The 14,329-nt window shown below is 39.7% G+C and overlaps 1 protein-coding gene across 1 annotated transcript in view; it reads left to right on the forward strand.

Moving 5' to 3' along the window:
• The first annotated feature begins 4,162 nt into the window (after nucleotides 1-4,162).
• The window catches only part of ATP13A3 (ATPase 13A3), a 60,857-nt gene continuing 50,690 nt past the window's right edge, over nucleotides 4,163-14,329 (forward strand). The window contains exon 1 of the mRNA XM_072408209.1: nucleotides 4,163-4,302. The gene's annotated coding sequence lies outside the window, so the exon portion shown is untranslated. The remainder of the gene's footprint in view (nucleotides 4,303-14,329) is intronic.

The raw sequence follows: 14,329 nt of genomic DNA on the forward strand, positions 1-14,329 counted from the left end.
GTTGGTTTGCAGCAGGTCCCTTCAGACATTTACCAAGTCATGCTGCTGTAATAAGTGTGCTAGCCAGTTGCTCCACCTTGGGGGATATTTAAAGCCCTAATTTATCTAAGACACTCATCTTTAATAAACATGTAATTTGAATTTAATTTAGGCAAAAACGCCACAATCTGTGATAAAATTGGAATTAAGTAAAGGGAAAATGGGAAACAGTTTCTCAATGTGCAATCATTTAATGACAGTATCATCATACTACTCCACATCTCTAGTAAGAAACATGTTAGTTCTTCATCAATGCTATCAATGTTTGGTTCTACATATACAGAATGTACAAATATGTCTTCTCTGTAATGAAATTCATTAAAAAAGGCAGTGTTATGTATAAAAAATATCTCTATGCAGTTATGTTGTGCTTGCTCCAGGCTAGTTTCCCAGATCAATAAAGTGATGGAAGAAATTATGGTTGCCCTGAAGTCTCACTGGCATTATCATTTTAAAAATATATACAAAAATTGCAGCCTTTTCCATCAGTAATGATTTCACGTTTACTTATTTTGTTTGTTATTGTTACGCTGTTTTGTATTGAGCAAATTGTTCACCGTTGAGCAACCAGTAAAGATTATGATGATAATATAGAGCTAACTATACACTGCTTCAATATTCAGAACACTTGTATGTCTCTGAAATATGTTTGTGTTTCTATAAAAAAAATAGGTTTACATTGCAACGTTTACAAGATGTACAACAAATCAACAGACAGCAGTTATAAGCATTTTTAATTGTACAAGTCAATGACCACAATTTTAAATGAAACTTAATAAAAAGGAACTGAACTCCTGGAAGTGTCCAAAATAGGCAGGCAGAGATATAAAACGACTGGTCACCAGTATGCTAGTTTCCCGACAGCTGACCTTCTTCCCCATTACTTGAAACATTTATCAGCACCATAGTGACATTACCAAATATTGCTGTGTTACTTCAATTTTATTTTTTAATAATGCAAAAATAGTACAAGCGCAAATCTCTCTTTCAAACAGATTCCCCTCCTAGCACAGATCATGATGACAATCCCTCCATCAGAACAGGTTTTACTCTGGAGCTCAATGCTTCTCAGTAGCAATTTCTTCCCACTTGCTCTTTCACTTAACTCACTAGATCTCATATACAGTGTGGTGAATTGATTTCTTGAAGACTCCCCCTTGACTTGGGCCATGAAAACTTCATAGAAAATTAGAAGGTTAAGGATACTTTGTGCAACTATTCTTTATGCACAGTAACCAGTGGGGGATATCTGCCGGCTGCTTTATTGGCAGCTGGTTGTGGTATCAGGCACCCAGCCCGAGATGCAAGGAATGCAATCTGGGTACACAGCACTGGGCAACCCCTAAAAAGTCAGCTGTAATTTAAATGCAATTTTCCTCGCAAGAAAGAAGCCAGGGGTACAGAGGTAGTGTATGCTAATAGGAAGAAATTATAAGGCCATATCCCACTGTAATACACACTCACCTGCTGCATAGACCACTGTGAGCAATAAGCAGTTTGTGACTCGTCAGTTTTTCTGAAACCAATGATCTTTTTGGCTATCTGTAAGGGTAACATTTTTTTGCAGTAATAGGAGATATGATTGGACTACAGAGTCTTATAAAATGCAAACAACTGGACCTTTTCAGATGTCCTTTACACATACCATCCATAGAACGTCCTTGTGACAAATATATCTACAGGACAATAACTGCCAAACTGCGGCATCGTAACCATGACTGAGAATGAGTGAGAGATGAATAGGAAGCCGAGAAGTTGTATTTCCTCAGCTAAATGAGCAGTTTTGCAAAAAATACCCATGACCCATCCGGGGGCAAATATTGTGCTGAATGAAATGTTTGAACAGCTTCCACCATGAGGAAAAGTAAAGTCTGATATTTTGAAAAGCAATAAGAACAGTTTTCCTGCTCAGTACAATCAGCCACTTCAACTGCAAACAGGTATTGTGGAGCTTACATTATTGTTTATTAAACTGATATAAATATATTTACAATGTGTGTCTGTACTTATTTTGGTAACACTACATTTGTTAGGCTGGGTACACAAGTGTAATGGTTCTCCTGTGATATTTGGCTCAGGGCCGATATCGGACAAGAATCTTGCGTGTGTACAGCACTCATCATCTGAACGACCGTCCTGGCAGATCCACGGACGATGGACGACGAACAATCGTAATGGAAGTGAAGGAGGAGAGAGCGCAGCTCTCCTAGCGAGCTCCTAGAGAACAGCAAATAGAAATCAAGCTTTGTAATGTTTGACATTCCAGGATTGGTTGATATGATGGAAAATATTCTATACTTCAAGCAACGCTTCCTAAAACTTCATATTTATGAACTGCTTTGTTTCCGTTTCTAAAAGCGGTACTAAACCCTTAAAAAAGTAGCGACCAGGCAGTTCCTTTATTGTAAAAGAGATCCACGATGCCCCTTCTGCAATGAAATACCCTGAGCTGGTTGACTGAAATTTTTACATACATTCATCTGTCCCCCATTCCCTCACAGGTGTCACCATCTTTCTCCGTCTTCTTTTCCTGGTTTCAATGTTTGGCCATCTTGATTGAAGACGTAACCCTCAGTCCTGTCAGCCGCTGGGGAAGACGCATGTGCCTGGGTATCTCATCTGGAGCTTCACAGCATTTTTCAACAGAAGAAGAGAGTGATCAGGCAGGGGGGTACCGGTATGTTTTATTCCCCAATACAGCCCTGCCTGATTACTAATTGTGAATGGGGAATTTTAGTTCTGTTTTCTATTTTCCACATTTTGCTGAATTGCTTTAAAAAATATTGAGATTTTCTAAATCAGCAAAAATGCAACTGTAGACTTTATTATGAAAAATGTATAAACTGTATTAAATTTTTATAATATCGAAAATACATCCAACCTGTTAATATTTTCTAGCTGGTCACATTCCTATTAAACATAGAGAAAACATTGGGTGAAGAACACCAATTTTTGGGACTTAATAAGACGACAACAAAACCAAAAATTATTTTGACATATAATAAAATTGACTTTATTTCATAGCGTTAAGTATTAAAATTTCACAAGATAAAAAACATAATAAAAACATGGGTCAAAAACTAGATTCTCCCATTGGGGTTTGCCTTGTAGGGGTACACTCAATTAACTTTTAATGAATGCGTTTTGTGAAAGAATCTGCTTCTTCAGGAGAAAGGAGATCTGCTATTCCTGAGCATACGGCACCATTGTCTCACGGATTGGTATAAACTGGAGAGGATTGTGGCAGTGAAAGGTGTTTCTCAAAAGGCTTGTTCCTTCTAGTTTTAAGGCTTCAAATTCAATCCGTATTCAAAATATGCATCCAAGTCGGGATGTTGTATTAGGAATGGCCAAAACTCCTACTAATTTGTTTTGCACTGTACTTGTAACCAATCAGTTGTTGAATTAATTTCGCAGTGTTTCATCCTACCATAGAATTGCACCGCCTGTCTCGCCAGCTCCTGCTAATTTAACAATAAAACAGCTAACAAATGCAATAATATTTAGGAGGAACTAAAAAAAAAAATTAATACACTTACCTTCAATCCCGCCGGGCAGTCCCATCCAGCCAGAGGTGTCTTTCATTGGGCTCAGCATCGCCCTGGTGTCTGTCCCTGAACCAGCATTGTGGGTGCCGCCATCCTCTCCTCTTCTTTATCCTATGTCACATGACATGGTAAAAATGAAATAACATCTCCACACAGGTATGGCAATCCTTAGGCTGGCTTCATATATTTCAGATTGTGTATTCAGGATCTCCATAATGTGCTGCAATAATGCAAGGCTGACCTGTCATGTGACAAATATGGAGGCTGCCATGGCTTCCTCTCAGTGTAATGCCTGGAAGCCATGGGGAGACAGAAGAATTGTCAGTGATGGTGTCAGCCTCCATTCCTCTCTCATGACAGGTGTAGTGCTGTGACAGTGCTGTGACAGCTCCTCCTCTCGGTGTTCCCTGCACGCCACCCCCTTGTTCCCATCCCCAGTAGTAGCCGCCCTCCTCCCCCTCCCCTGTATGATCACACACTCCCCTCCATCCCTCTCTATGGTATCTCCCCTCACCAGCGCGCACTGCTGTCTCCCGCCTGTCTCGTGCTCTCACCTCCTGTCACTCTCCGCAGGTCTCAGGCTCCGGGCCTCGCAGCCACCATGGGCCTCAGGTGATAAACCGAGCGGGCCGCCGGATACAGCGGGCGGAGAGCAGAGCTACCGGAGAGCGTGGATCCCGGGCCTGACCGCCCGCACCGGGGGCCTCAACACCGGGTCAGTTCTCATTTCTTCCCTTTATTTTTATCTAATTTGAAGACAGTACAATAATATTTACAAATGACATTGTCACAGAAATAATTACATTTTTTTTGTAACAAAGCTATTCTACATATCTAGGGGAAGCGTCCACAAGCGTTCTCTATACCAGCGACCTGCAAGAAAATGTTGATGGTCCACAGCTCTGGCCGGTGCGGGTCCCTGCTTGGGGGGGGGTGCACCAGCCAGGACCGCGCACCATGTCTCCCGGACATTGCAGGCTCGGGGCGGTGGGCAGGTTGTGTCTCTGGCTCAGACCTGTGATGGGAGAGACTGGGTGCGTTCTGGCATCATGACATTACTATGGGGGAAGTTTCTTCTCCTTTTAGTGACACCTGGCTCTCCGCGCATGCATAGTCCGCAGTCCAAAAATTTAGTGGTCTGTGACGTCCAAAAGGTTGGTGACCACTGGTCTATAAATTTGTGTTTTCAGTTAGACTGTAAGCTCTTTGGGCAGGTTTCCTCCCTTCCTCCGGTGTCATTGTATCTGTTTGTCATCTGCAACCCTTATATAATGTACAGCGCTGCATAATGTGTTGGCACAATTTAAATACTGTGTAATAGGATTAATTATTCCTCATCTGAATAGCAGTCAGCATATCACAGTATTCTCCGCTGAATCTTTTTTAGCTTAGTGGGAAAAAGCTATAAGCAGGTTGGTGCCTCTGTATTGTGATCCAACAGCCAGGTAGTTACTGAAAAGTGCTGGGTGGTGCACCCTGCTAAAAGTGCCTGGGGGGAACACGGATATGAAAACAGAAGGCTGCCTTCATCTGGCATTACCCACAGTTCTAATGGGCCTCAGTAGGACACACTCATGTCAATATGGTTTTGGTGAGTTTGAGGTGCATTCTGAATGCTGTGGACACTTGGCAAAAACCAGGCTGACAATAAGGACTTTTTTAGTTCAGGACCTCGCAAGTTGCTTGGTTTCCCCTTTACGAGCCATGGAAAGAAGTGTGGCATGTACTTTGATATGTGGAGGAAGCCAATACTAATCTCTCAGGAAATTGCATTGCAGTGTCCTAAGTACACAGCAAGTATCCAGATTAGAAATTATAACCTCACTCTTTGGTTTCTTCATGCTTTTTTCAGGTTGGCAACTTGAAGTGTTCAAGGCAGAAAATTCCAGCCAGCTAACATGTCCATAAGGAGATCAGCAATGGCAGGTGTAAATGATGTGAGCAGAGGGTCACTTGTAGCCAAAGCCACACATGCTAAAAGAAGGGGGGGGGGGTTATTCACTGGTCACCCATGGTTTCACCCACCACACCTTTGCTGCTTACCCACTAAATCCATGTGGCTGTGGTTCCTGTCACTGATTATATGTCACTATAGGATTTATAGGTTGGAAGGAACTACCACATATAGCCGGAGAAACAGGTATGTGATCCACGTCGGTTGGCTCAGTGGTTAGCACTCGGTGGTCGGTTCAAATGTGAACAAATCCAGGACGCTGGAGTTTGTATGTTATTATTATTATTATTAAACAGGATTTATATAGCGCCAACATATTATGCAGCGCTGTACATTAAATAGGGATTGCAAAATGACAGACTAATACAGACAGTGATACAAATGTTCCCCCCTTGTTTGCTTGAGTTTCGTTTAAGTGGTTTCCTCCCACATCTCAAAAGTATGCAGTGAGGTTAATTGGCTACCCCTCAAAATTGGCTTTAGACATATGACTGAAAGGGACATTAGATTGTGAGCTCCTCTGAGAAGCAGTTAGGCAAACAGTATATAAATATATACATTTATGTAGGGTAAACTGTAATATAAAGAATGGTGCAGTGGACCGGGTTGCCCATATTTACTCTTCTCTGAGGCCTTTTGTTTAGTGTGATTTGCAGGAGGTAGTAAGGGGCTGAGACGCTAATCTCTTTTGCTTGTCATTGTTGTCTTTTGAGGATCCTGTTCTGCGCTCCTCCTCCAGGTCCTACAGCAAGTACTACCTTAGCATATGTTATTCAGATGGTTTCCCCATAGAACTGTCTGGGGGATTTGTTTGACTAGAACACTTTTATCCATTGATTACCAGAAATCGCCATTGACGCTTGAATTCATTCATTCGTAGCTCAGCTTTTTTGAGAGATACCAGGAGCTATCAGGCAGGTAGGCGGGATTATTGCAGGAAATACATTGCCTGTCCCTTTCTGCAATAATGACCTGCCTGATCATGGATTTTTCAAAGTGGATGTTTAGTTCTGCTTGAATAGGCACCTTTACAGGAATTGCTGTTACTGCTTTTTAGAAAAATGTACAGAGAACACACGCATTAACATACATAATTTACTGCATGAACCTACATTATATTTATTGTACATTGAACTACAGGTTTAGTATGCTTATGTAAGTTTTTTGTAAGGGAGTGTAAAGCATTAGGTTTGTGTACTGTATAGGAATGCAGCATGTCAACATTGTTTCTCATTGCACATCATCTCAAGGCTTTTGTATAACCAAGCACATATAAAACAATTGCTTTTGTATTGTACTTGTGTTGGGTAATGCAGCCCAATGCAGCTAGTGTGAATTATCCCTCATGTTGTGGTGTGAACAAGAAATCTATTCATTGTTTATTTTTTACAAGGCTAGAGGGAAGAAAAACAGTCTGTTAAATGTACCATTCGTGTCCCCACCTCTCCGGATTCTTCTTATCTTAACACCTGCTTTCCTATCATTGCTCAGGTGGTGCTCCAGCTTGTTTTGGTCTGTACTTTGAAAATTGTGTCTGTGCTTGCATAGGAAGTAATGAACCCGCTTGGTGTGTGCACACCATCTAATGTAATAGACATGCAGGTGCATCAGGTTATGGCTACGTTACACTTTTGTCGTTGGAAAAGATCGCGAAAGATCCTTGAACAAGCTGAAAGATGCATGAACGAGCACTGTACATTGCTAGTAAAATGTTGATGGAGATTAAGGAATTTTGGTTGTGGAAGAATTTTCTTTGAGTTAACTCATGCCAACATCCATTTTTCTAGGACATTCTATCTACCTTGAATGGAGAGTTAACAAATTTCAATTCAGTGTAGTGCTGGTGCATTTTGGGCTGTATACATGTGTTGGCTTGCCATACAAAATGAATTGACATTAATTGATATGAATGTATGTCATACATTATTGTGCATTGTATTGATTTGTATTAAAACATTGATTTTACCATGGGCAGTGAGGTGTGAATGGGTGCCTAAAGATTGACTTATTGCAAAGCTTTAGAGCCAAATAGAGAAATAAAGTATTCCTTTTAAAAAAGAAACTATTTGCACCGCTGCATGTGGCATAAATACATTTTTTTCTAGAGTTCTATTGGTGAGATATTTGCTCATCAGTTCTGGGTCTGCATACCTACTGTGGCCATTTTGTTTTCCCATTCTACCTTCTGGAATTTAAATTGTTGTATATCATGAAGAATGCAATTGGAGGCATGGAAAAGCAGACACCAGGTCTGGAATTGATACCAAGAGATGTCACTATTTAGGAAACAAGGGAGTAGCTTACTGCGTTAGGCTCCACCTCTGTCTAAAGAATCACGTTTGGACGGATCTTTTTTTTTTTGTGATAATTTTCCTTTTTTTTGGCTGCAGTGCTCACGTTCTGTGCAATTAATTGTGCCACAAGTTATGCTCTTTAAGGTTGAATATTACCCGACATCAATAAACATGGACGACTAAGGGCATATAGTGATTGCAAGGTATTATGGGAGCATCACCTTGATTCCCTGCATTTAGTGAATTCATGCAGAGTGTTGCTAATGTCGGTGCTGCTCTCTGCGTTATGAAGGATCACCCAATACATTTAAAGAAAAGAAACCTGTATGTGTCATATGATCAGTCTGAAGACTTCCTAAAATGTAAGTATAGGAAGTAAAGAGCGGAAAACAATTTTAAAACAAACCTATAAATACCTATCTATTACACACCAGTACGACCATCAGTGAATCTAATATTCACTTTTTTACAGAGCTCCTGCTTCAGTACTGGAAGGACCTACAGCACTCAACACTTTATGGTTTGTTGGATGACTACATCTCCCCACTACATTTTCTGTCTCTGCAGTATAAAAGTAGATTGGATTAGATATGTATTTTAAAAAGATACTTTTGTTTTAAATGTATATATTCCATAATAAATGTACTTTTAATGATGAAAAAAACGAAGCAATCTGCATTTTCTAAGTCAATACCATTTTATTTTTTATCATGTTGTCAAGATTTTTCTGCTCCTCAGCACATTACTGGACTATCTAAATGTCACTTAGGCAGTCACAAGCCATGTAGCCAGTATATGTAGAAATGATGGCTTTTATGTTTTTAGTCTACTGTAATTAGTGACAGCGTTATCTTTTCTGGGATACTTCAAAAGAACCGTTGGCTCTTAGAAATTGGTGGCTGTTCCTAATTTTGTCAACCCTTACTTTATAAAGCACTTTTCCAGCATTATGTAATCATGCAAATTGTTACATCTGGTGCAAATTAAAACCTATTTAGATCGGATGCTTTCAATGTTTAAACCCGGAAATGTTAAGACATGGTGGAAAGAACAAATTCCCATACTTTCCAGATGATGCATCCAGTACCAGTATATTATTACTGAAAAAAGTACCAACATTTCAGTAGATAGAAGTGTTGAAAACAGCTCCAAAGAAGTAGAGTCCTGGATTTTATTAGCAGATTTTTTTAATTCTGAAAAGCTTTATTAGTTTTGATTCTCCTTTAGTTTGATCAATTTATTGGATTGGAATGGAATTCAATCTGAAGTAAACAATCTGACAGTGTTTGTTCAGGTTTAAAGAGGAAGTAATCCCAAAAAAAAAACAATTCATTTACCTTCAATCCCGCAGGGCAGTTAATCAGTCCAAGAAGTTCCCGCGGGTCCTGGGCCGTCCCGGCATCCGTCTTCAGGCCGGTGCGCTAAGTGCCACCATCCTATTTCTGTTCTTCCGGGTGGTTCTTCCTACGTCACCCGATGCAGGTGTGAGATCGGGTGAGGTAGATGGGAAAAAACTTGTGGATCTCATTGTGCATGCGTGTGATCGACAATATCCTTCCCTTTTGGCGAAAGGGCGAGATGCTTGAGCATGTGCAGAAGGAGCAGCCAAGAGCCTCCTGGGATGCATGGCCTAGGTATCCTGGGCGGCTTTGCGCTACCATTCATACTCGATTGTGGTGCTGCACCTTTTTTTTTTTTTTTAAAAGGGTGTTGCATTAAAAAAAAAAACACACACAGATTTTTTACCATACATGAAAGGGTTGTTCAGGGTTTCTGAGTATAGGTATGCTTTAACCTTTCTATGCAATATAGTTTTGCTTCCAGTCTATCCACCTACCCAGAGCCACCACCCCAAGGCCTTTTAACCTACAGTATATTTGACCTTTCATATCTATAAGTCATGTTAGGCTGTGTGTTATTGGTCATCTTGTGCGAATTCGCTAGCTGAATACATAAAATAAACAATAAATAAAAATGATATACTGTATGCTCCAGCTTGTGACTTTTTAGTCTAGGTGTTCATGACATTACAACCTTACTGAACCTTACCTGGGTAACCTGTGTTACTAAACCTGAAGGCAGTCTTTTGAAGCAAGTTCTAAATCTTGCATGAATGTTCCTTGCAAAGTAAACAGAGTCTTAAGCTGTAAGCATTGTGGTGCCTTACACTTGTCTAGGAGCACCAGCTTTAAATGACTGTCAAGCAAAAAAGTTTGTGACCTCTTCTGGGAGACAGGTGATATGTTTGTCTGTTCTGTACAGCTCTCTATTTCATTAAATTATTATAACAATCTGCAGTGTTCTCCCCAGCCCTTTTTAGGCAGGTGCACCACCCGAAACTTTTTTAGTAACCACTCGGCTGTTTTTGGGTAGTTACTGAAAGGTTGCTTTACAATGCAGAGAGGAGAACCTGTAGGGTACATCAGTACAAATTGGAGATATGGGCGGCCTTATTGCTCTCCCTAGGTAGTTTTCCAGGTCATCTGTCTGGTAGTTTTGTGATTGTCTGATAAAATAAAGCACAGGGAGGCCTGGGTATTTCTTCTGGTTCCCAGGGTTATCTTGGTCCTCTGTGATCTAAGGTCTGCTACAGATGCAGAACAATAGATCAGTGAACTACCCCTCACTGATCCCTTATAGGCCAAGTGAACACAAAAACATTCGGTTTTGAGCACCTAAACGTTGTAAACCATTATAATGCCTGTGGCAGTGGTTACGTTGAAACTAAACCCCTATACTTGCATTACTGTATATCATGAAGGCAATAATGTGAACAGGGCCTTTGGGCTCAGTATGGATTTAGTTTCATAGTTTACATATTACCTTCATTATGGTATCCTTTGTAAACATGAGGTGGTTTTCCTGTGTATAGCCTGGGGTGGTATAAAAAAAAAAAAAAATCTCTTAAAGGATTATACATACTGTTTGTATGGTTAAATTTATTCCAATCTTTTTATAAAAGATCCAGGTCCCCCTGCAAGGATGCCTGTGGTTGTTGTGTCATCACCTGGTAGATCGGTCTGCTTGGTAATAGTATTTCCATAATATTGTGTATTTATGACTGGTCCATCAATCTTTTTTTTATTTTTTTTTTATGGAATAGTAGTTCTTGGTTGCAGCTTTTTATAGTAGAGCACAGTTTTTTTTAAATTTCTAATATTGGCAAATTTACCAGGCTTGAAATTGTATTTAATACATGAATTGGTCCTTGTGTAGCCACTAGAGGGGGTCTGTAGCGTGATCAGATCCTACTGGAAAAGGAACACATCCTCCGCTGACAAGGTCAAGTCCTACAAGTGTCGGCATCATTCCTATTTCTTGATTCAAGTACAAACTGCATCACGGCAGTACTAGCTTCCTCCTCGCTAATAGGCCATGTGCTTTCATTAGGCATATCCCAAACTTTTATGTGCTGGATGTTTTCTATTTACAGCATTCTTGGCAATATTTTAATGTTTTAATGTAATATAAAGAAATACTCTTTAAAATGTAAACATGCATACCTAATCTTTGAAAATACAGGTCTCTTTATAGTTGGCAATAAGGACTGTATACTGTTTATAATTTTCTGTAACTGTTTTGATACATACTGTATGTACATATTTTTTTGTGTGTCATCTCTGTGTATAACATTTCAGTAATCATTAGAGAGCTCCAGTACTCTGGTTACCACATTTCATGACTCGTGCAATATTAGCAAAGCAAACCTTTCAGGGAAGCACCTTTGGAGTTAGTGTTCACAGGTCCTTCTTTAAATGCTCCATTTTCTTTTTAGGAGTATTCGTATTTGAATTGCGAGTTGTTTGTGTTTTGAAAAGCAAACACTTGTGACTTGAGAAGGCTGCCATTGACCTGCTTTTTATGCACTTCAAACGTATTAGGACAATCTGCATTCAAAGAATTACAGTGCTATGTCAAGCACAGCTTTTGAACTGTCATGAGCGCTGGTCAGTAAGACTTTGATGACCTGTATTTAAGGTGCTAAATCTCAAACACTGGAAATCGGAGCCTGTGGACATATTTAGTCCTTAGGATTTTCCAGGTGTCTTTGTCCAGTTGCAACACAGGTCCTCTTTACCCCTCTTTTTTTCCCCCTTTGTGAGTAGCAGATTCTGAATGCTGCCAATGTAGTGAGTTGTGACTTCTCTCTGCATTATTTTGTTTAGGATAGGGCGCTGGACTTGTGATGTGTCATGCCCTGGGCACACATGAGAGAAATGTTGCTGTATGATCTGATCTGGGGAAAAAAAAAAACACTAACAAACGTTGCCTTTTTTTCTTGTTTGGAGTATAAAAATATTAACTGAACTGAATAGTAACATTGACCTATATACCTAACAATACAATGATAACTTTCTACAAAACATGGGACCCATGGATCTGATATTCAAGCTAGATCTCCACCTTCATTGGTAGGGCCCTTCCCTTTCCCTACTTTCCAGGTAGTAAGTTCTCACCCCATTCCATTTCATGTCCTAATACCTTTAATTCCATTGTATCTCTCCTTAGTCCTATGCAATGTCACACTTGTCATCTGTTTTAAATAGCCAACTGTTGACCTCATGGTTTTATGCAACTAATCTGTGTTATTTTTTTGTTGTTTATTGGTAATTTTTTGTTGGCAGTGGAACAGTGAATTATAATAACTTTTAAAAAATCCAGTTGTTAGGGCAAAGTGTAAACTAGACCCTGCCATATATTGTGTTACTGTGCGCAAAATAAATGTAAGGTTTCAGAATCATTATGTCCTTTAGTTTTATAGGAAATTTTGGCATTGATGGTCTGAAATTAGTTTAGTTGATCTGTTGGAGACCCGTATGTCTGGCATAGGATGTTATGTAAAGTGGTAATGACATGTATATGTTATTTTTGCCAAGATGTGCAGGACAAGTATTGGCTGCCTTCCAGGCCTCTTACCTCATGCTGACCATCTGTGTTACAGAAGTCCCTCCAATTGTCAGGCCGGACTTCCAGACTGATCCATACCATCCATCCCATCCATTTCATTCATACTGCAAATATGCTCTGGAGCTTGACACACAGGGCTTTCTTGTACACATATTTTTTGTATATAATTAACGTGTAGTATTTTTCTGTCTTACATTCTGTTTTTTGATTACATTCTTTTTTTTCTGTCCTGACATGCTTTTTTTTTCAAAGTAAACATAAGTATTCCATAAATCACAGGTGACTAGTAAAAACCCAAGTACCCAGGAAACACTGCTGTATTCTCACATGTTGGAAAAGAGAAGGGCCTTGTTCCATAGAAATACAGCAGTGTGCTGTGCTGTAGAAATTCCAAGAATTTTTCCCACTGGTATACAGAAATCTAGGGGGAAAACAAAATGTTTTTTTTTTATTGTTACTTTAAGTGCCTAGATTACACTTAAAGTAACAATAAACAGATTAGAGATAATAATAATCTTTTGCAATCTTTAGTACAGCCGACAGGGTAGGACAGCGTTATGAATCGGCATGTGCTAATATGTAACTTGCTGACATAGAACAGTGTGAGCAGAGAGGTGAAGTGCTGGAAATATACTTCATGGTTCAGTCCCAGTCATAGGCTCATGGGACAGGAAAAGACCTGCCAGTCCAGTCTTGAAATCTCAGCACTGAATAGAGCAGTGTTTCTTGGCCTTTTTAACATGGGGAACCATTGAAATACCTTTCAGGTCCTAAGGAATCCCTGCTACAATTACTATTTATTTCTCACAGTATATTTACAATTTAGTCAGTAGGAAGAATGCCTCTTACGTTGCTGGCCAGTGGGAAGAATCATCCTAACATAAAGCCAAAAAGAAATAACTTGAGAGGCACAATTTGTTTATTGCTCAAGGGAACCTTGGGTGAAAAACACTGGTGTAGCTTGTTCCTGGGGAACAGAAGTGAGTGATTCCCTGGTCAGTGAACACAGTCTTAGGGAAGGTGAGAAACACTGGAGTAGAGATACCATTTAAATCTGACTGCCTAAACGCTCCTATATATTCTTCTGTATATTTACCTGCACTTCAGCTTTAAAGTCAACCTCCTTGTCTAGTGGTTCTGAAAAATCCCCTTGGAGTTTATTTAGTAAAATATAAAAAAATAAAAGCCCTGACGCAGTGTTTCTGTTGCTGTTTTATTCAGTGTATTGAGTAATAGTGTACTGCCCACCACCACAAATATAAAAAACACACATAAGGGATACCTTGAAGTCGAGGAGGAAAGGGCTTGGGTTGAGTTTTTTTAATGTGTTAAACATTTTTTATTCTGTTTTGAACAAAATAGCAAGGTATTGTGCTGATCAACCATAACTGGAGGATAAGAGCTTAGTTGGTGCACAATATGAGGTGCATTATATGAGGTAGCCTAGATACTAATATAAAAGCTTATTCTTCTTTCGTGTAGTGTTCACCACTCATGGAATGTAAATATATTTGTGGCTAGGTCTGCTTGCACACAATGGTCTTCCTAAAATCTAAATACTAAACAAAAGGCAGCCTCAAAACACA

The sequence above is a fragment of the Pyxicephalus adspersus genome, chromosome 4 (genome assembly GCF_032062135.1).
Source record: "Pyxicephalus adspersus chromosome 4, UCB_Pads_2.0, whole genome shotgun sequence".
Lineage (NCBI taxonomy): Eukaryota > Metazoa > Chordata > Amphibia > Anura > Pyxicephalidae > Pyxicephalus > Pyxicephalus adspersus.